Raw genomic sequence first — 23,442 nt, 5'->3', positions numbered from 1 at the left:
CAGCTACAACAAAATGAAGCTCTAGCAAAATGTTTTATTTTAATTATGAAGATAAAAAGAAGCTTTTAAAAGTAGTTTAGTGTTTTAGTTTCAAACTATGCCCCATTTTTAAGAAAGCTACATATTTTATCATTTATTTTGTTCTAAAATTATAAAGTGAAAATTAACTATTAAAATATCTTTAGATGTCAAAATGAAATATTTTATTAAATATATCTTTAAAAATATATATTTTTTCTGCTCGAGGCTACTTTTTTTTATAAGTTTGTTGCACAAAACTGTCAACTTTTATCTATGTAGATTAAATCTCATTGAGAAAATAAATTGACCATAAAGTTGAGAAAGCCATATAGAAAACAACAATATAAGGTACAGTGAGTTTCAGAATGCATAAGATTATAAGTCTTTGTTTTACTTCCCTAATCGTGTACGTACTGAGGGAACGCAGAGCGACGACATCCTGGAATCGGAGGTTGTGATTGGTGCGTTTGGGAGACATTTAGCGATAAGTGAAGCGTTGATTTCTAAATAAAAGCGTTCCAATGGAAAACTCTGTGTCCTGAAATGGTCTCGTCTTTCCACATGCAAAGTGAAATGATGGGGAAGAGATTTAGATCTGGTTATAAAGCATATTACTCCGTGATGAGAAGGATCCAATAACTCTGCTCATCATGAGGGTCTTCAGCCGATTGGCTCTGGACCTGGATTTGTCTCTTTACACCCTCCACACTGACTCTTAAAACGTTATTAATGCTTTTAAATATAAGATGTAGTAAAAGGATTTGTTCCAGAAGTTTTTCTTTGTGTTCAAATGCAATATCTGAATAGTATTTATTTAAAAGAATGACACCAATGGTACAAGGTTCTATTTTTTTCCCCATTGACCTGAAAACTATGCAATTTAAATGTACCATATTTTCCGCACTATAAGGCGCAGCTTCAATAAATGGCCTATTTTAAAACTTTTTTCATATATAAGGTGCACTGCATTATAAGGCGCATAGAAAAGACGCTACAGTAGAGACTGGAGTTACGTTATGCATCCACTAGATGGAGCTCCACTGAAAGGAATATCAACAAAACAGTCGGACTCCGGACTGGGCCGGGGCGTGGCCGGACGATGGTCACCTTTTTCCGTTTGCGCACAGCGTGTTCGTGGAGAACGTGGTGCTAAATGACCAGCAGACGACCTGAATCTAGACGGTCGGTAGGTAGATAGGTCAGTCAAACTTTATTAAAAAACCAGCTTTCTGAGAACTATCCCAGCATGCACTGCGTGCTTCTTCTTCTACGGGCGAAAATGAAGTCGGCGGCTGCTTACCGTAGTTGCTAGACCTGTTGTGGCTCAATATTGGTCCATATATAAGGCGCACCGGATTATAAGGCGCACTGCCAGCTTTTGAGGAAATTGAAGGTTTTTAGGTGCGCCTTATAGTGCGGAAAAAACGGTACATTAAAAAGTAGAAAATTCAATAAAATAAATTGATTCTGTTTTTTTGTGAAAGTTTGATCCAAACCTAAAATAATATTTATTCTTTAAATGTAAGAAAAACAAACAAAAAAGGATTTTGCACAACTTTGTAAAAGCTGATAAACTGGGAGGTTATTCAGGTTTATTTAACAGAAGAGTAAGAGTAAAAATGGGTGAAAATCCCAATATATATATATAGTTTATTTAATAATGAAAATAAGTATAACAAAAAAAGAAATGGACAATCCAAACAAACGGAAAGTTTGTACTCTGTAATACATTAAACAACAACAACAAAAGAATATCAATGTGTAACTGTCAAATCACTACAAGCGATTTGTCAAATCAAAGGCTTAGCGGAGTATGGTTGACCTCATCACCCACCTGACCCCGGCACAGCCGTGCCTGGATTCAGCGGAGAGGGTCAGGCTGGTGTCGAGCCCCGTGGTTCAAAGGTGAGTGTAAGACAAGTGTTATCCTGGAAATTAGACCAAACTAATTGTCTATTAGTCCACTTTAATTATGGCAGAAGCAGGAAAACGTCTGGTTCGCCCATTTCAAGGCCATGACACCAGTCATTGATGAGCGGTGGCGGGGGGGGGGAAGGGTGGTTGGGATAGAAAATTAGATTATGCATGCTACAGTGCACTGGCCACAAAAGCAAATTCCCAATTTAATTAACAAGCAAAGACAGTCTAACAAAGATCATCCACTGTATTATACCTCCAGCTTTACTTTCCACTTCAGCTTTTTATCCTGCTTATATCCCCGTCATTCAATTATTTCTAAGATAATTTAACAGTTTCGCTAATAAAATTAGCAAACACAGCGCATGCTTAATGTTGATTGGTCCACATTTATAATTCATGTTGGCCCCAGAGGTGAAACCTGACCCTTGTTAAGTTGCTCATTGCTTTGGCTAAATTCCTGCGTCGATGCTGGAATAATAATTAGCATATTTAAATGAGCTTACAGCTAGTTAACAGTCCGGTTGACTCCCTACTGCTTCATGTTAAGCTCTGTCAGCAGCCTGGATCTCCATCTGCAAGCCGCCGACTCTCCCTTGGTGAAAGGTTTAGCCAGGTTGCTTTGATCAGATAAATCCTCATGCCAAAGGATGGACTAGAACCTTCCTCTCCTTCTGCTGCAAGACAAAGACACTCGGTTCCTCTCCTTGGGAACGCTCACGGTATCACAGAATCGTATTTCTGAGCAGAAAGAAACAACAACATGCAAAGCACTTAAGATGTAAGATGTTGTGAGTGCACTTCAGTTTGTAGTGCACCTTTTTTTTTCTGGAAAGTGCACTCAGGAGGGAAGGAGGAGGAGTGCAGAAGTGGCTCTGACATGCATGAAGAGGCCGATTGCTGACTGGGATCTGTGCATAAACCCGCTTTTGTTCTAAATATGTTGTGCCGGTCACGGTCCTTATCGCAGTTCAATGTTTGCTACCCGTGACTCGACCCACATGTGACTGTGGAGAACCTTTACAGAATATCATCCTGGAAGCAGTTCCTCACAGTGAGGAATGTCTATTTTTGGATGAACTGGTGCGTTTTCTGCTAGGGGAGAGCGAAGCCGTCTCGACAGCACTGGATATTCACAGACACATGTAAAGTGTTACTTTCAGTGGATTTTACAGTAAAACATCTGGCTGGCTTCCTTAAATTAAGCTATTTGTGGCCACATAATTACAGTCTAGACATGCTTGTGTGAATTTAAAGCTTTTGTAAACACTTTGAAGAGTAAAATATATATGATGTAGTCAGCTTAGTTTGTGTTTATGTACATACACACTGGCTCTAGATGCAACATGTTTCTGTGATGTAGTTCATTCAGCAAATCAACTTAAACACAAACATTTCATAGAAGGGAAAAGGTTCAGAAACCTGTTTGCAGCAGGTTAAGAGGATGCTTTAGTAATTGGCCTTTTTAAGTTCACACCTGCCATAAATTACACTAAACGCCATTAACCTTATCTAAAGCTCAGCCGGACCAGCGGGATTTGCCTGACATTCGCTCATTTGCATTTTTGAGGTGGAAAACCTCCAAGAATGCATCACTAAAGGAACTCCAGGAATATCCAGGAAGTGCAAGTTATGTTTTAATTCAATTCAATTCAGCTTATTTATGTAGCGCCAATTTAACAACACCTTGTCTCACTTTATAATAAAAAAACTGAATTCATTCCAATCATACGTCCATTGTAATCGATCCTAGTTATCAAACAATTCAGTCAAGTTCAGTTTATTATTAAAAATGGTTTAAAGAAAAAAGAAACCCAGCAGATTGCATCAAGTTATTGACTTACAGCGCTTATAGCAACGGTAGATAATTGCTTGGATTGTCTCGTTCACTTTGCAGCAATCTCTCATACTGAGCATTCATGTAGCGAGAGTGGAGAGAAAAAAAAACCTCACCTTTAACAGGAAGAAACCTCCAGCAGAACCAGAACCTGGTTCATTGTGAATGCTCATCTGTCTTTGAGAAGACACTGCAGATATAAATAAAACAGAAGCACAGATCTTGAAGTACTTTCTTTGTTTAAAAAAAAGGTAAAAGTTTAGTGACAGTAGCTCCTGTAGTGGCTTTATTTATGTAAAGCCACGTATAAACGTACATATACATGCATTTGGTTGCAGAAAAAGTCTAGACAGGGTCAAGTGCATCATCTATATAAGGATAATTTTAATTTCACTAACTAAAACGTGGATGTGGTTCCATGGGTCAGAAGTCTGACTACTTTTAGAAACTGTAGGAATCACAATCCAAGGAAGAAAATCTGCAAAAACTGAATAATCACCCAGCAAATAAACTGTGTTTGTTTCCTCCTAAATGAGTTATGTTCCCTTGAGGTAACCGCTTTAAAGGTTCATCACCGTGCCATAAATATTTCTTATTGTTTTTCAGCCTTAGAAATAGTTTTAAACCCTTTCCAGACTGACAGATGTCATTTAGTTTCTTTTCTGATCCTTCCGTAAACTTCTGTTTTTTGAGATATTGTAACCTACTTCATGTTGAAACAGGTGATTTAATTGACTCTAAAGGTTAGGCAGTAATCAGGCTTTGGCTTGGATGTAGAAATTAAACCACAACATGAAGTTAATTACAGCTAATTTGTGATTTAGCAATTAAAGAAAATTATATTTTTAATAAAGGCCAGGTTATTTTCAGTATTTATTGTTAATCTGACATGTTGTCACCTATGTGTTTTGCGCTTAAACCTATGACTGCAGACGCATCCCTTAAACAATAAATATGTTCCTGCAGGAGGGACTGAACACGGACTTAATGCCAGGATAGCTGGGCGACATATGCTGGTGATATAATCTTAATGTAGACACTTACATACGTTTTCTGCAAGGGGGGATTGGTTTATGCTTCCATTAATGTGCAGCATGTTAAGTTCAAAGTTGCTTCAATAGCTTGTTGCTTGTAACAATGTTGACACAGAATGATGAACAGGACATCATTAGATTCCTTTGAGCCTTTAGAAAAGTTTGAACTTCTCCCAACCAGAATCAGATCCACTGACTATATGACCACATCCTACTCGGATACTCTTTGTGAAAGAGAAAGTGCATCAATCAAATTGTCCCTTGAGGGACGCTGTAAAAGAGATTGGCGTTACACAAACAGTAATTTGACTCGTCCTGGTTTTAAAGGGGGGGCCGCGTGTTTTCATGTTGCCCTCCCGTGTCGAAGTTCGCAGCGGGTGTCGACCGGGACTCCCGGATCAATCTGGGATTGTCTCCCCGTTCGGAGCGGAGAAGCCTAATGGGAAAAAATGTACCACCTCATCACCACCTCCCAGGGTCGCCATAATGGAGCATCTATGGTCATTAATGGAGCGTACCTCCCACCTCAAGAGTCTCTATTCAGTCTCTGTCATCATTCACGGCCATCACTTCCTCAGAATTTAATGGTTTTGGAGGTTCCTTTTATCCCTTTGTCTCTGCGCCTCTGTGTCTCTTCCCCATTTAGGAGCCCAAACTGGAGTACGGGCCATGCTAGTTGGGTGTTGGGTCTGACCTCTGAACCCCCTTCACTGGAGGCTCCTTCAGCTTTGTTTTGGGCCTCCGTCCCCCTTGCCAAGGCGAATCAGACCCCGGGCGGGTCACAGAGAGAGGGAGCCACTGGGGGTCTCATTGTCTTCCTATTCACATCATAGATAAGTGGACATCAGACGCTCCCTTATAGCCACACACACACTGAAGGCACAATTTCCACACAAAGTGACAGCTCCCATTGCGAGAGGAATGCATGTGAATCGAGGAGGTTCAAAGAAGCAACGATGTAGGAGTATTCGCCAAGCACCGCTTCTCCCTCTTTTTTATCATTTCGTGCAACTTACGCAACAATAGCAAAGATTACCGTCAAACAATTCATTCTGCTGTGAAAATTCCCTATGAAGCATACTTAATCCATTAGGAAAGAATCTACATGAAGCTGTGCAAGGCGTTTTCCACCTACATTAGAGAGAAACGCTTTATTAAATCAGTGATTCAGCAGGAGTGACCAGTGCAGGCTTATTCTGCCTTTTGTGCTTTAGGGGGCAGGAGAGAACCAGAGGAAAAAGATAAGAGCCGTGAAGCTGGAGCGAACCTGTGGCTGGGGGGAGATTAGGAGGTAACTCTGAGGGGAAACCTGCCCCCCACCCCCATCTACATATTCTGGGCCGAGACCAGCAGATGAGGATTATTTCGGACTACAGAGTGGGGTGGTGGCGTTGGCGAGTCTTTTTTGATGATGCTCTGCTTTTGAATAAATGGAAATAAGGTGCGATGACAAATTTAAAGGGTTCTTAGTCACCTCATTCAATTAACACAATATGTTGTGTTAATTGAATAATAAGACAAAGTTTCAGAGTTTCCATAAGAGATGCATTCTTCCTTTTCATACAGTTTGTTGTCATTTATTTCTTTTCTATTCTACTGCTCTAATGTAGTGAGATTAGAGCATCAAAGCCTCCCTGTAGATCCATTGACCACTCATTTCATCAGCTCATCACAGGACATATTGCTGTTTTGTTAGCCCAGTGAAAAGCAGCTTAACAGGTTCATCCTTTGTGAAACCTGCTGAGAGTTAGAGCTTTACCCCAATAGCAGTCTGTAATAGACTTTCCAGTCTGACCAATCTGCAGACATCACAACTACAAACCACAAACTGGGAATTATTTTTCTGACGTCAGGTGAGAAAGAACGAGTCAAGTCTGTGTTTCTGTTCAACAAGATGAGGGAGATAAAATAATAAATTAAATAAAAAATATTGGTTTACCACCACGTAAGTGAATAAAAAAAACTCAGAAATTGTGAGATTAATCTTAAACGTTTTCTAGAAAAAAAATAAACATGAACATTTCTGAGCTTGAAAAGTCGAAAAATGGCAATAAAATAAAATAAAACCTCAGGAATTTTGAGATTAATATCCAAAATTTTCTAGACCAAAAAAAAAAGACATTTCTGAGTTTCAAAAGGAATTTTCTTTTAATTTTCAAATTCAGAAATATCCATAATTTATTTATTTATTTTATTTTATTTTTTTACTAAATTTCTTCAGTTTTCTGGAGGAAATTTTCTCTTATTTTTTCTATCTAAAAATTTACTAGAATGCCACCATAATTTACCTATACTACTGTATTTCACCCAACTAAGAAAAAAAAAAAAGAAAAGAAGTTAACTTTAGTTTACATTGAACTTAACTCAACGTTAATATCAAGTAGCAACAAAAGATGCTGTACGTTTTTCATAGTGGTGCTAACAAATGAATCTGACTATAGAGGCCAAAAATAAACACTGAAGTTTAAATATTTGCATACAAGTGGTAACAATAACTTCACACAATGAGAATATTGTATCACCGTTGCCAACTCCTCTGCAAGGAAAGCAGCTATTGGCTGTCCTAAACGTAGCTGGATGACATCATCATCTAATTTGCATATTTGCGCACACTCCTGGTATTTGTAACAACAGCAATCAAAGCAAATCAACTCAAGTATAGCTGGAACATCTCCCACTTTACAAATCTCTCAGACGTTTTGCTACAACTCGTTTTATTGTTATAGATGGATCACACAAAGCATTGGAAAATGAGCATTCTGCTATATAAATATGAATATAAATAATTTTGTGTTATACCATACAGAAGAGCATTAGTTAAACGATTAGCCAGCAGCAACCTTTGGAGACCATGCAAAGCTTTTTGTGCATCTAAACAACTATTGGTATTTATTTCATGTTTAATTGGTTCATTATAACAACATGGGAGATAAAGCAGAAAACCTCCCAAGGTGAAATAAATTAGCATTATCCTTTAAACATGTTAAAGGAAAAGAAATGGAACATATTGAAAAAAATTGAAAAACACATAAAATTTCAAAGCAACTTAACAAAACAGCTACATTAATACTGCATATTTCACTATTTTAATGAGTTAAAAACTTATTTGTGTTACATCGCTAGCCGTAATTACAACACATCATGCGAAGTGGAGTGTGTCATTGTTGCCAGACTGTTGGTAAGAAACAGATGATATAAAGATCAGCAGGGTTTTACTTTTACATGTTTTTCCTCTCAGTTTTTACTGGCTCAAAGAGGATCAATAGAACATGGAGGTGCCTCATTCGCCCCCTCTCCTCTCTGCCGACGTCATGGAAGGTATGATGTCATTGCCAGAGCACACACACAACACATGCTCTCACCTGGTTTCTGCAGCAACCAAACCACAGCAGCTTCCTCCTCCCTCGATGTTGCAACAAGTGTTCAGTGAAGGGGCCCATGCTTACCTAGAAAACAAAGGAAAAGGCAAAAAAAAAAAAAGATGAAAAAGAAGTTGAGTTAATGTTAGATCTGCCATCCGGGCTGTGATGGACAACAAACGCTTCTACTTTGCTTTTGTCTTTTTATAAACTCAAACCATAGTTTTATTTCTGCCTGTGTGACTCAACACCAGCTACAATAAAATGCTCTGAGGTTTCAGATTCGACAGCTTTCACTAACCGCTTTTTTAACACTTGAAAGTCTCAATTTGTCACACTTTTTTTTCTTGCTGCGACTGAAAGAAGTAAGGAAATAAAAACTTTTCATTTAAAATGTGTACCTGCTTTTGTAGTGACTTTACATTTACCATTGCGCACAATAAGAACCAGAACTTCACAGTATTTTCTTTGGATTTTTTAAAAATATTTTATCACAAAGAAGTTCATAATTGTGAAGTGAAAAGAAAATGATCTGTAATTTTCAAGCTTTTTCACTAACAAAATTGTAACCAATTAGCTTTGAAAGTCACCTTATTAGTAAAGTAATCTGCTGTGTAATTTAATCTGAGTATGAATCCAGCTGTTCTGTGAAGGTTTTAGACGTTTAACACTTTTCATTAAATGAATGTTATTACTGCAAGCCTACCAAGATGATGGCAGTGTCATGCTTTAGAGATGCTTTTATTAAGAAAAATAATTATTAAACTTTTTAAAAGATTCGATACTAGGGCAGAGGTTCACTTCCTAGTAGGACCACAACACAAAACAACCAGCCAGAGAAACAATAGAGTGATTTAGATGAAGGAAGAGGGCTGCACAGTTGGTAGAGCTGTTGCCTTGCAGCAAGAAGGTTCTGGGTTCAATTCCTGGCCCTGGTCTTTCTGCAGGGAAATTGTCCCTAGGTGCGAGTGTGTATGCATGTCCTGTGTGTCTCTGTGTTGCCCTGCGACAGACTGGCGACCTGTCCAGTATTTGCCTCTTGCCTGGAACGTTAGCTGGAGATAGGCACCAGCACCCCTCCCGATCCCACTAAGTGGGGCATAAATAAAATGGATGGATAGATGAAGGAATATTCATATTAAGAATGGTCTAGACTGACACCGCAAAAACACAAAATCTTCGGAAAAATGTCTTGTTATAAGCTAAATAATCTGCCAATGGAACTTGAACTTTTTCATCCACATTAAGGAATCATTTACTTGAAACAAGCTCATATCTTTCTGAAAAGTTAGTTTAATTTAGTATGTCTTATTTTAAGTGCACTAAAATATTTGTGCTAGAAATTAGATAAAATATACTTGGTAAGATTTTGTGGTTTTGGAGTGTAACTTAATCCTCATTATAGTTTGTCATGTTTGTAGTTTTTCTTCTCCTTTGCACGTATCAGGACGCAGAATAGTGACATGTGTCGAGTATGTTCAGGTCAGATGAGTGTGACCTGGTCGTTAGGTCGCATTGAATCGGATACGTATTGGTCGCATTCGAAAAGAATCCGACCTGTGTTGTTAAGACTGACATGAAAAGATCAGATACAAGCCGCATTAATAAAAAAAATAAAACAAAAAAAGTAATTGGTTTACTTCAGGCTGCAGTGTGAACGCAGCCTTACTTAAAACATCACATTAAAACTAATTTAAAATCCCACCATTTCGACTTACTAAAAGTATGGATCAGTGTTTTGCTGCATTTGAAGTCATGTGCAATGATGTGACACCTAACACCTTGCTGAATGACTGTTTATAAAGGCAATAAAGTGTGGCACCTCAGAAGTAAAGTATAAAGAAATTAATTTCATAGGTAGTAGCTTAGGTTAAGTTTAAAGGCACACTATTCCAGTTTCAAGAATACTTTTTCAAATTTGGGCTTAATTTAGTTCACCCCATTTCTTTTTACAATTTTGCACTCACATGGCAGCTAAAATTAAACTCTCCCAAATATTATTTACAGAGATAAATTCTGCAATAGAAGAACCACTTCTCTGGCTGAAACCAACAAACAGCTGGTGATGGCAGTTAATCAAGAGCCTTTTATTTAATTGGCTGATTTAGTGCTAATAAAACAGTCTCACATTATTCAGGCACACGGGCTTACACAAGCTGGCGGGCACGACGCCAGGCCTTATGGGTAACTGGCATGGCTGACCGTCTCCATGGCAACAAGAATGCTGGTCTTCCCCCCCTCCCCCTGGCGAGTGCCAGGAGAGCAGCTGGTAGGTAGCGGAGGATTAGTCTCCAAACAGATTTACTGCCAGTCAAGTACTGCATGCCCTTTGAACAGAGGAAGAAATCATAAAGAAGCCATTAGAGCGAGAGAAGACAAAGAGTGGATTGTGGCGCGATCGAGCAGAGTCCGCTGACAGAGAGCAGAAACGTTTTCCTGCTTGATCCACATTATTTACTGAAAAGTTTTTTTTAAATTTACAAACATGTAAAAAAAAATATAATCTGACAAAGGTGATACAAAAAAAACCTCAAACAGAAAACAAATGAGGGCAATTATGTATGGTAAGACATAAATGAAAGGTGGGGGTATTTAAAGAAAAGCCACAAAATCACGAGTGAAATAAATTAAAAAAGCAAGATTTGAACTTGTCTGCTGATGGTCGAGTGGAGAAAATAAACAAAAAAGAAAAAAAGGGATTTTTAATTTTTTTCTTGGTATTCTCCAAAGTTGTATTTAATAACTAGCTTGGACATTAAAACAGTAGTTTAACAGTAAGAAACCATTTTTTAACCAATGAATGCAGCAACCATGATTTGGACTGTGGAAGGAAGCTGGAGTACCTGGAGAGAATCAACTCATCCACTAAGAGAAACTCCATGCAGAAAAACCTCCAGGTTCCCGAACCCTGAACCTTCTTGCTACATTGTGTTTTAATTCATTTTATATGTCAACTGCCCAATCAAATTCAGACATGGTGTCTTGCAAAAGCTTTTATGTCCCTAAAATGTTCCAGATTTTGTCACATTACAAGCTGTTTGCATCACAAGGAAGAAATACAAGTTCATCAAAATCCACATTAATAAGTTGATCTCGTCAGATGAAAACAAAGCTGAATGTTATTGATAGACAATTTTGCACTTGTGTTGTTTCCATTGAATATTAAATGCAATTAAAATCATATGTGGATATGTTTGTTCATGCGATCAGTTACAAAACATGATGCACCATGCTCCAACTACTTCCTGTTGCTTTCTTCTTCATGGTTTGTGCCAGTGGCAAAATACGTGACTTGTGTAAAATTTTAAACCAATAAACCGATTTTGATATGGCCAAAACACCACCTCATCCTAGCACAAAAACAAAAATTGGCATGTTTCCATTCCATTTTTCAAAATGTCAAATCACGCAATTAATAGAATTAGAAACTAAATAGTGAAACAGTGCATTAAATACTGGGAAAATGTAGAGGAAAACCAGCAAAAGGCTTGAGACTGGGACAGAAGTTCCCACAGAGACCCAGCAAACATGGACTTCTTTAGGTCAGAGGGTGTCAGAATGGTCTAGTTAAAGTCCAGCTCAGACTACCTCTAACCTAACAAAATTAAAGAATATGTTTCTAAAGGTACAGCAAGACTTGCAGATGATTCTTGTGTTAAATCAAGACATCATTACCTTAACTATCATATTCCTACTATATCATTTTTTTTAGTAAAATAAGAATTTTGTTAATTTTACAAGCAGACTGAATACATTTAAATATTATTATGCGAGTTTGGATCATGTCCATTCAGTCTTTGAAACAAAATTATAAAATACTGACAAAGTAGAAAAGAGGTTTTATTCCAAACTGACAAATTTCAACTTTTGAAACAAACGGTTTATATTTACTTATCTGAAGCTTTTTTAGGCATCCTGTGTGTTTTGGTAACTTACTATTCATAATAAATATTCAAAGTTACCCCAAACACCAATGCTTCCTCCTGCCTCCATTTGAATTCAGTTGCTTGAACTAATTTCCCATTCAGGTGATTTAACTTTTAAAGTTTTTCATCATTAGAGTGTTATTTAAATTCACTACAATAAAAAAAAAAAATACACATTTAAGCAACAGAACCATAGTTTTAGTAAAACTGTTGTGACTGATGAAGAACAGGGCAGATTGGTGCATGTAACAGCATGCATACTGATTGGTAAAGATATTAATTAAAATAATCAAATGCAGTTTATTTAATAATCTCCTGAAGAAAAAAGCAATTAAATCCAACCTTTGATTCGAATAAAATTATTCAGACACTTAAAAATAGCTTATATTTCTACAGAATCATTAGGCCCAACTAATCCAATACTTTTGAAAATTTGGGGAACATAAATGTACATTGTCATGCCTAACGTTTAAATATTTTCAGCTCTCCACATAAAACGATTGAGACAACATGATTCATTGTTGTCAGAGACAGTATAGCTCTTCTCTCAAGTTAATTAATATCCTCCATACATATAAAAGTCAAAATCCAACCTGAATAAAACAAGAAATATATACATTATTCAGAAATAAACTTTAAGGCAACTGCAAAATATACGATAAACAATAACAGATGTTGTGGGAACTGTTTCTTCTCCAGAGGCACTGGGAACATTTCCAGAGTTGATCTCATCATAAGCTCTTTAAAACAGCAAAATGTTTTTAAATTGAATCTGAAAATGGGTCGTGATTGGGTCTTTCAGCAGCATAGTGATCCGAAACAGCAACAGAAATTAAGTTAAATCCAATTGGGAATGTGTGCGGTGAGCTGAAGAGAAGAGAGCATTCAGTACTCTGGACAATCTAGAAAAAGATCACTCTCTCTGATTTTAAACCTTTTAGAGGTCCCAGTAATTGTTGAAGCCACTATAGTTTTATTTTTAAATAATAATTACATTCTTCTAAATCAGCAGTGTCCAAACTTAAAATTTAAACTACTGGCAGGTCACAAATGGAAAAAAAAGAAAATGATTTTTGAGTTTTGCCTGCTCAACAATAAGACTTTTTCTAAAATGTGTACACCTTTACAGATCCAACACATAAAGAGGGCTTTGGCGTGTTGCCTTACTAAAAGAAAAACAAACTATTTTCACATTTTGTTTTCTATTTTGGTGGCCAAATGTTTACCACTCTTGACTTGTGGTCAGAGGCCGAACAAAATCAGTTCAGGACATTTTTAAAATAAAAAAAATAAAATAAGATATTCCCTTCTCTAAAGGAAATGCCAATGTAATTAACACCCACCCAGGAAAACAATATGTCAAGTCTGCTTGTTGCAAAGTCATCTGTTTCCACACACTGATTGAGTTTGTCTGGCTGCAGTATTCCCACTCCGTTCTGACTCAGGAATACTTCTCCCCACTAACAAGCGTCTCCCTTTGCAGACCTCATCATGTTTACACCTTGTTGAGCCCTCCAGCAGATAAAAAGGTGAAAAACATCCATCGTAGGCAGATATCAGAGCTATGCATTAGCAGTCAGATCTCTTCTATGCGCCTGAGAGAAAATAATTTTTTTTTTTGTTGTCATTGACATCCGAAACTTCAACATGCACTTGACGTCACATTACCTTGGTGCCAACACGACGATATGACCTTGCGTCAGATAATTACCGACATGCACACGTGAAAAATACACTGGGATTAAAGCGGGATTTGAGCCCCTGAGTGAACAATTAGGAACAAGTCGAGGCATGTCCCCGTGAGCGCCCCTCTGCCATCCCATCAGTGGGCATTCATGAATCAACAGACTGTTGGGAGACTGCAGTCTTTCTGCAAACCAGCAGCTGCTCATGCAGCTGTCCACAGAAGAAGCTTGTGATGGACACAAAAGAACTGCTCCAAACACCCGAGCAAATTGAAAAAGGTGAAAAAAAAAAAAAAAAGCATGCCTCAAAGAGCCTTGGTGAACAGATTACTTGTTCATTCAAATGTGCGGTAGCTGGAAACTTGCTGCGCTTCCAAGAAAGCTGCCAATTTTTGATTAGACACAGAAAACATCCAGGAATGGATCAGGAAGTACAGCAACGGATTCTGGTGCCCAAGGAACTTTAAATCCTCCCCCTGGGATACATGACATAACATGGGTTATAATCATAAGGACAAACAAGACGTCTACATAGAATCACACTGATGTGCACCAGACGTCCAAACTGAATCAAAAAGAAATTTGAAGACACACAAAATATGTAATATCCACAAAAAACACACAAATACTCTTTTTAAAGGATGCAAATGAACCATTACAGGGAGGAAAATATATTAAAACAAGAAATGGAGAACGACAAATGATTCAGAATATTTTCAGAAAACATCTCAAATCTGAATAAATCAAATTTAACAACAGGTTTTATGATGAGGTCACACTTCCAGCAAGAGAATGACTCTAACAAACAACAAGAGCTACAATGACGCAGATTAAAGCAAAGCATGTGTGGTAGAGTGGCCTAGTCAAAGTCCAAACATAAATTCAACTGGGAATCTGCATCAAGATGTGAAAATTGATGTTCAGACACTCTTTATCCAACCTGACTGAGCTTCAGATGCTTCGCAAAGAATGGGTAAAAAATATTTAAAAACCAAAGATGATTTATTGGTTTATTGATAACTAGATTAAACACAAGACACTGTTTTCAAATGTTTGACTGCAGCAACTAGTCAAGCATTTTAGAAATCAGTTTTTTAAATCTATGAAGGAATTTGGCCCACTTGTTGCATTTTTTTTTAAATCAGCCTTTTTAAGGTCACATAACATCTCAGTTGTATTTAAATCTGGACTTTGATTAGGCCACTCCAAAACCTTATTCAAAATATTTTTTTGCGATTAAGAGGCGAACTTGGTGCATTTTGAAGCTTTCTTCTGCTGCATAACTGCAAGTCACACTACACACACTGTGTTTGCCTTTTCCAAACATTGCATTTCCCAAAAGTTACTCTCTTTCGAATACCACAAAATATTTTCCCCAAAGTGAATCATGAAGATGTTTTTTTTTTGTCAGCAGTGGCTTAGATTAGAAGTCTCTCAGAGATGTCATTTTTGCCTAGTCTTATTGCTGAATCACTGACCTTTACTGACACAGGTGAAGTCTGGTGTGATCTCTTGACTAAGTTGCCAATAAGCTCTTGGAGTGATTTTAGTAGTTCGTCCACTCCAGGGAAGTTTCACCACTGTTCCATGTTTTCTCCATTTGTGGATAATGACTGTCACTGTGGTTCACCGGAAGCCTAAAACCTCAGAAATGGATTTGAAACATGTTAGTCGCATTGTTTCTCATCTTTCCTAAAAAAGTTCAAGAACAGATGTTTCTTGCCTTCATTTTCAAGATTCAGAAATGCTAAGGAAGTTAAATCCTCCACACACTGCCTACACTAACTGCCTGCAGCTACTGCTAAGTCAGTTAACATTAACATGGATGTATGCGCTCTTCAGAGTTGTCTGGTCCGTTTAACTTTTTACCAGCTTTTTGGGTTTAATGGAGAAGTTGCATGTCTGCTAACATACAACCTTGAGTTCAAAAGTGCAAAACTTATTCAGAACAAAGCAACCAGCATCTGGAATCATGTTATAGCTACCAGAACTTGCTAACGAGCTGCTTGCAACGTGGAGCTTTGCATAATGATTACATTATCATGATTAGAGCAATGATAGTTGTGAAAATAGTTTCTCATTAGTGTTGGTCTCTTTCCTCTTTGGTCTGGGATTTGGTCTTTTTCAATTTTTGGACCACATACATTTTTAAAGTTTTTATTCTGGAAAGTTTCCGAGATTGATCTCAAAGGTTGTTTTCGGCGGAAATTTACCGCTTTTTTTCTATCAACAATGACCCTAATATAACGTTGGACAGCAGGAACAGAACAATGGAGGACATGGAGGCCATGTTGAACATTCGGCTCAGTTTGTTTCTTTTTGTCCGACTTACCAAACTTACTTGCCATGAAAGTCTGCGGGAGAATGAGACTTGTTCTTGTGACCCAACCAGAGACTCCACCCCCTTCGCCGGCTTCAGGGATCCGCTCTACAGTTAAACAGTGACAATTTTGTTGCGATCCAACATTGTGCTACTTAAAATGTTCGGTTTAGCATAATTTCTGATAAGGAATACATGAGAACTTCACTTATGGGAGACGGAGACGGGTTACTGTTTACAATCACGAGTTGGAAACTAGTGGTGGAAGCTAAGGGTCAAAAGCGCATGCGCGTTCGATGTCAGGCTAAAATTACAACTGCCATCTAGTGGCCTGGCGTGACATCTACAGCTGACTCAAGGTGTCTTGGAAGTTTTCCCAATCACCTTCCAAAAATACCAGCAGTTTCCAGACAGCGGTCTTGTGTAAACGCAGGCTGAGTAAACGCTGGTAGAAAAGAGCCATTGGTCTGGTGTACTCTGGTCCTGGTCTTGACTACAACCACATCATATATTTCTTATAATTTGAAGACCTCTGAATGTCATCTGCAGGAAAAAAAATGGTTATTTTAACTTGGAACCTGGAAAAAGCTGTTCTTGTAGAAAAAAGGTCAACTCAAATCTGTTTTTCCCTTCTAGCTCAGTCCACTCAATTCACCCTGTCATATATTCCTCTGAAACAGAAGAGTGAAGCAGTGCAGGCAGCAGAGGTTTGTACAACAGTGGTTACTGGTCAAACAATAGGCTGCATTCTCCACTCTCCTGTTTTCCTTCCTTCTCGTCTTTTTATAGACGCCTTTCTTTCTCTTTACCGTTTCCCAGCCTTCGCCTCTGACATGAGTTTAAACCAAGCCGTATCATTAGGGAGTCAAGAGCATCTCTGTTGTGCCTGTGAGGTTTCCCCCTCTCGGTTATATAACGATCTTCCCGTAGGCCTCGCTCTCGCTCTGTCTCTGTCTCTGTCTCTCTCTGTATTGGCGGCGTTCCCTGCCTGCTAACCCGGTCCAGCTTTTGGCATCACTCCAGTCCAAACAGAACCCACTTTGTCCTCGACTCTGTTTTTGGCACCAGCTGTTTGAGCCTGACTCCAGCAGCTGACTCCTTTGTTTTACTTACAGGCGGCTTTTCCCCCCTCTTACATCACCTTCTTGTCTTCTTTTTGTTTCCCTCAAAGTTTGAGCTGTTCTTCAAGAATCTTTTTCTGTCTTATTTCTATTGACATTTTTTGCAGATTTGCCTTGAGGCCTCGGTCTCCCCCTTCGTCTGCAGAAGAGATTGTTAGAACGGTGATGTACGAGGGCAGCTGACGCCCACCTGCTTCCCAGCAGTCTGTCTGGAGGGCATTTCTAAGCTCCTTCAACGCCTATTGGCTATTTACCCGGCTCTGCAGATGAATCAATAGCAACTGTCACACCTGCCTTAACTCCTGGTAGAAACTGGCAACAGTCAGAGCAGTAAACCATTAGTAAGGATAACAAATAAAGGCACAGCGTAATTATATCCTTTGGCAGTGCCAACAATACTTCATAGCTGTTTACAGCTTCATGACAGCGGTCTTTAAACTGGATTATGTCTTATTTAATTGAAAACAGAGAACAAGCTTGTTAGCAGCAAGAAATAAGCATTTGTCTTCGATCTAGAGTTAGCACTGCTTCAGTTATTGCAGATAGAAACCAGCAATCACAGCTGAAATCTGGGTGTAATGATGGACTCAGACCTGAACCTTCAGAGTCACATAAATTCAGATACAAAGTCTGCCTTCCATCATCTGAAGAACATTTCCAGGATTAAAGGACTAATGTTCCAGCAGGAGCTAGAGAAACTCATCCACGTGGTTATCAGGAAAATCCATTTAAATCAAGGCTAAAAACCCCACCTGTTTACAGCTGAACCAACGTTAATCAACATTATTTGATGATTTTAATTATGGCACTTGACAAAATGTAATGTCGACTGTCACAGGATGTCACAACTTTTAGCTGTGTGATGTGTTTGTTATGTTTTTACGATGTAAAGCATTTTGAACTGTCTTGTTGGTGAAATGTGCTAAACAAGCGCATTTGATTGATTCATTCATGCCTTTGGAACATTAAAATTGTTACAATTTTCCATGAATTGGGATGAGTCAGAGTGCGCTCCTGCTGATTAAAACACAGCACAAGCATAAATTGATTTCAGTGAAATTTCATAAAAAATTCCAGTATTTTCCTGCTCACTCAAAAACTATCATGCTGCAGTTGTTGCATGTTATTAAGTCACATTTTGCAGTTTTACTAAAATACTTCAAGCTTTCAAATGCTTTCAGCTTCTAACTTTTGCCAGATGTCCCCTCTAAACCACAACTTGCCTGGCTGAGAGCCTTAAATGCCAGAACCACAAGTTAAATTTACCTCCACAATACCCTTTTCATGGTGGTATGCATAATTTTAAGTAATATCTTCAGTCTCATTGTACTAAACAGGCAAGGAAGTCTTTTCTCATCTAAAAAGAGTCAAAGAAAAGAATCAATTAAACCGTCAAAGCGCCTCATTGTAGAGAACAATGCTAAATTAGAGCTGGGTCTTCCCAAACTGTCAGCCCTAATTTCCATTTGATCAAAGACGGTGTAGAATTGGCGTCCTGAGCTCATGAAAAAACAATGAAACAAGCCAATATCAATTCAGAGGTCAGGTGTCAATCCCATCATGACTTTATTATTTCCCCCCATTCATGTTTGAGCATTAGTCATGGAGTAATTGGGTAAAAGCGTATTGATTTGACTCCCGTGTTAATCGTGTGTTGAAGCTGTTTGGGTGTGACGGGTTTACACTCCGACAGCGCGGAAACTTTACGTTTTATTTGGTGCATCTGTCAAATCCAGGTATAAGAGGCCTGAGGCTTTTTGGTAACAGCTCAGTTTGCTGCATTGATTTGTGCCACAGGCAGTGCTTTGCTGTCCATTGTCATTGATTTGTGCATCATGCAGCCTTTAATCTGAGAAAGCCAATAACTATAAAGCTGTAACTGAAAAATGATTGCTTCTGATTGGCTGAGAAGGGCTCAAACTGTTGCTTTCTGTCAAAAATTGGATGCAACAGTTTGCTGTCTGGCCCTGAAGTTGCAAAGTTGTAAAATGCATACAACTTATTAAACAAAATGCCTCCAAACTCTACATTATTAACACCTTAAAACATTCTTGCAATTACATTTTAAGATCTTTGATGGATTTAAAATGAAAAACATAAATGTGTAAGGGCACTCAAAATAAATTAAGTTGTAGAAATAAAAAAAAGTAGTCTTTAATTTGATGAGAAATTTAGAGGAAAACAAAGCAATGCAGCTAGAGCATTTATTAATTTATACTTCACTTTTTTTTATCAGTACAACATCCTACACTTTTCAAAACGAGAACGTGTCATTTATTAAAGGTGGATATGTAGGCAGATTGAGCTTCAAAAGGGAGGAAATGACTACAAGTAAACTAAAGTCAGCTAAAGCAACTGGAGCGCTGAGAAGCCAGTCTGAACAAGGATGTGGGAAAACGAATCTCTAAAGCTCGGTGTTAGAAAACTGCAGCAAAGCGGGAAAGTCGGGGGTGGTGCAGATATGCAAAAAAGATAGAAACTTCAGGTAAAGACTGTGAGTATTTGCATGAATGTAATTTCTTGGTTTTCAATTTTTAGCAAATTTACAAGAATATCAAACGTTACTCCACTTTGTTATGATGAAGTATTAGTGTGTAGGATTTTGAGGAAAGAGGTCAATTTAATACAATTTGGAATAAAGCTTTAACGTAGCAAAATGTGGAAAAAGTGAAGTGCTTTGATTACTTTCTGTATGCACTGTTAAATCATGGCAATACTGAAGGAAAACTTGGAAGAGACTGAGGCACAGGTTCACCTTCAAGCTGGAAATGTAATCTAGTAAAGGAGCCAGAGCTGCAAAGCAGCAGATTAGATGAGAGCATGTTTAACTGCACACATGAATGAAACTAAAAATCCATAAATTAAAAGTGCCAATAAAACACACTACGGTTTGTGCTTGTAGCAAACTGAAAAGGCTCAAGAGGCATGAATACTCCTGCAAAATGCTGCGTTCTCAGGCTTGTTTGTAGCCATGTAGAACAGTTGACTTTATTATGGGAATTCATCTGAAGGTGGCAGTAGCTGGGTTTCCATTCACCATAAAATCATTTCAATAATTGGAATAAAACACTGCTTAATGCAAACTTTTCAATAAAAAGCTTCTGCGCTAGGATGAGGTGTTTTTTTTTGGCCGTATCCAAATAAATATATTTTGCAAAACTGCAATGAAAACACCGCTTTTGCATCAAGTCATGTGATCAACAGCCAGATGTTACTACTGGCAAAAACCACGAAGAAGACAACAGGAAGTGGTTGGAGGATGATTGTTAGTTTTTGGTTTTTTTTGACAACGTGCAGCTGGCTGCACCAGAGCTCTCAGAATTGCACAGTTCATAAAAAGTTGTGTATTATTGCAACATGTTGAATCTATAGTTCTTCTGTAAAGTCGTGGACTACATTTTCACAACAACGCTGCATACGCAGCCGCTTCCAAGTATAAGGAGCTTGTTGCTTCAATGCTTGAATAAGATGCAGAATATACCTCATGTAACTGTTCATCTGTGGCTGCCATGATTTTTAACGACTTATCGCATGAACAAGCTTATTCACATGTGATTTTAATTTAATTTTTCATTCAACAGAAAGACCGTAATAGCAAAAAATTAAACATCAGCATAATATAGTCCAAGATTTGTGCACATTTGTGATGGAAATGCAGCCAGTGTTGGTAAATATTTTTGTCTGTTTATTTTATCTGCATCTCCACATCTGTCCAATGGAAAACCTCTGTTTCTGTTTCAGTATCAAACTCCTCTCAGCAGTTATTCTGCTCTTGCAGGATAAACTGTAAAATGACCACACACATTAAAAAACACAAAGCATATCAGCATTTCTGCTGTAATGCCACTTATCAGGTCACACTTGTTTAAACCGCAGATAGAGATTAGAGAAGGAAACTCAAACAGCCGCTGCTTTGCTCAGACACATTTATTCCCAAGATATTCCGCTAATGGGCAACTCGGGTTCTGCTGGGGGCGTTTGGACGTTCCTTGCTGGTGCCTCCCTCTGCCTCACTCAGCAGCCCTGCTTGGAGAGTGATGAGGAAATGGCCTCTTCCTGATGTATATTGACAGGATGAAGGAGTCTGAACGTGTGGTTTGGGTGCATGTGTGTGCATGTGTCAGCAAGCGTTTGCAGAAAACTGTCTGCGAGAGAGAGAGAGGGAGAGAGGCAGACAGGCAGGAATCTGCTGTGTAATTACAGGCGATAGAAAATAAGGAAGACGGTTAGATTTAGGGACATAATGGAAAGCTGAGAGGAATGTGCTGATTAATGGTTGGGGGGGAATCGAAGCAGCATCCCTAAGCAGCTCGACTCATTAAAGTTCAGTCTGAGCCAGCGCTCCCTTCATTAGGCCCTAAAACAGCCTGAAATGCTACTCTTGTGTGGTATCCTCATTAAAGCTACAGATGATAATAAAACGAAGACTGGATTCTCTTTTGTCAGTTCAAGCCGCTGTGCTTCAATTAAATAAGGGAGGAACATCTTTAGAAAAGAAAGCTTTGCGTCTGGCTGTGTAAGTGGAATATCTCCAACACTTTGATTCGTGAATATATAATCATAATTACACAGTAAAAATGTAATTTCACTGCAAAAACATAAAATTTGACCAAGTATTTTTACTCTAGTTTTTTGTGCAAATATCTTGGAACACTTTAAATAAGACAAAACTCAGTTTAAGTAAATAATTTCTTAATATTGATGAAAAAGTACTTGGTAGATTATTTCTCTGCTAATGGAACAACAAATTTTTCATCAATATTAAGGAATTATTCACTGAAAACAAGCTAAAAAGTGACTTGTAAGCCAGTGTACCAAAATATTTGTTTTAGAAACAAAACCAAAAATACTTTGTAAGATTTTTTATCTTACAAAGTAAGATCTCGGCTCTGAGATTTATCAACAAATACAGGAAAAAAGGGAAAAATGCTAGCTGTATGAATATACATTAGGTTGTTTGTACTAATAAACACATAAACATCCTATTGAACACTACATAGTTCAGTTCAAGGTTCTACATCAATTTAAATCGCACCCACCAGATAGTTGTTTCCAGCTGGGAAGCTCTGAAAACTCAACAACAGACACTCGCAGACTGCCTTCATGAAACAAAAAGAGCTAGAATGTGACATCAGGTCCAATCTCTGTCCATGCTAGCATGAATAGCAATAAATATTATATGAGCTTTTAGCATTGGCACTGCCGGACACAGGAATGAGCCACCCAGTTCCTTTCACTCCCAATGGCCTTGTGCTGGTAGGGGCATCTGGAATCTGGGGCTAATTGGTCACAAGCAGCAAGAAACATGAGTAAACCTAACACCACAGTTAAGGGAATAAACAGGTTTTTCAAATAGTTTGGCCTGTGTGAAAGCAAACCCCAACACCTGAAAATGTAACAAATGTTGCAGTTTTTGTCCCCATCAGGTGTTTCTGAACTTTTCTCTCTCTCCTCTTCACTTTACAGTAAACAATGAGAAAAGACTTGTTGAAAAGGTAAACACGTGTAACCAGTTTTCAACAGTTGCCTTGATTATATCCGATCTTCAGTGAAGAATAATCACATCAACCAGTTAAAAGCAAGTTGATCTGTCACATGTTGAACTTATACTCAACTTGATAGGCAGGGAGGAGAAGAGTTAAGTTATTTTCATCAAGCTGCAAGGAATATATATGACGTTCTTGTGTTGGATGATAGAAAAGCTGATATTGAAAACACAAAACCAATTTGACATATTGATTAAATTATTTACAAATTATTTACAAATCCTAAAGACGGTCAGTGCAACTTAATCCATTATTAGTCTCAAAACCTCAGTCAGCTTTTCAGCACCTGGTTGTTTTGGTTTGTCATTATTTCACTCATTTAGGGATGCTTACTTGATTTTTTTCTTTTTGTCTAAACTCTTGCAGATTCTTGCATAAATGAAAAACAAATCTGTAGGTATGTTCCTGCTGGATTTGAAAAGAAACATTCACAATAATAAAGGAAAAATGCAAAATTGATTGAATATTGACAAAATCTACTAGTTTTTTAATTTATAACATGGGAAAATTGTTTCTCATAAGTGAAATAATCTGCCAGTGGAACCATAATTTTCCTTAATCAATGTAAAGGAATTATTTTCTTATTTCTTGCCGAAAAGGTACTTGTAAGCTGGTTCTGTCGTATTTCAAGTGTACTAAGATATTTTGTTTTTTTACAAAAATACTTGGTAATATT

At 38.0% G+C, this 23,442-nt stretch overlaps 1 long non-coding RNA gene across 2 annotated transcripts; it reads right to left on the bottom strand.

The window, feature by feature from the left end:
* Window positions 1-7,506: 7,506 nt before the first annotated feature.
* On the bottom strand, window positions 7,507-16,462 carry LOC106930756 (uncharacterized). Of its 2 annotated transcripts, XR_001420913.2 has the most exons (5): window positions 16,112-16,461; window positions 15,258-15,416; window positions 10,320-10,495; window positions 8,172-8,255; window positions 7,507-7,981 (listed from the first exon to the last, which is right to left on the bottom strand). It is a non-coding gene; the product is annotated as an uncharacterized LOC106930756 (long non-coding RNA). The 2 variants fall into 2 exon arrangements; XR_015761593.1 differs by having other exon boundaries at window positions 7,507-8,255; window positions 16,112-16,462.
* Window positions 16,463-23,442: the final 6,980 nt, after the last annotated feature.

The sequence above is a fragment of the Poecilia mexicana genome, unplaced genomic scaffold, assembly GCF_051168715.1.
Source record: "Poecilia mexicana isolate PSO_F unplaced genomic scaffold, ASM5116871v1 scaffold_20, whole genome shotgun sequence".
Taxonomy (NCBI): domain Eukaryota; kingdom Metazoa; phylum Chordata; class Actinopteri; order Cyprinodontiformes; family Poeciliidae; genus Poecilia; species Poecilia mexicana.
Note: the sequence above shows the minus strand (reverse complement) of the source record. Positions and strands in the feature narration are given on the sequence as shown.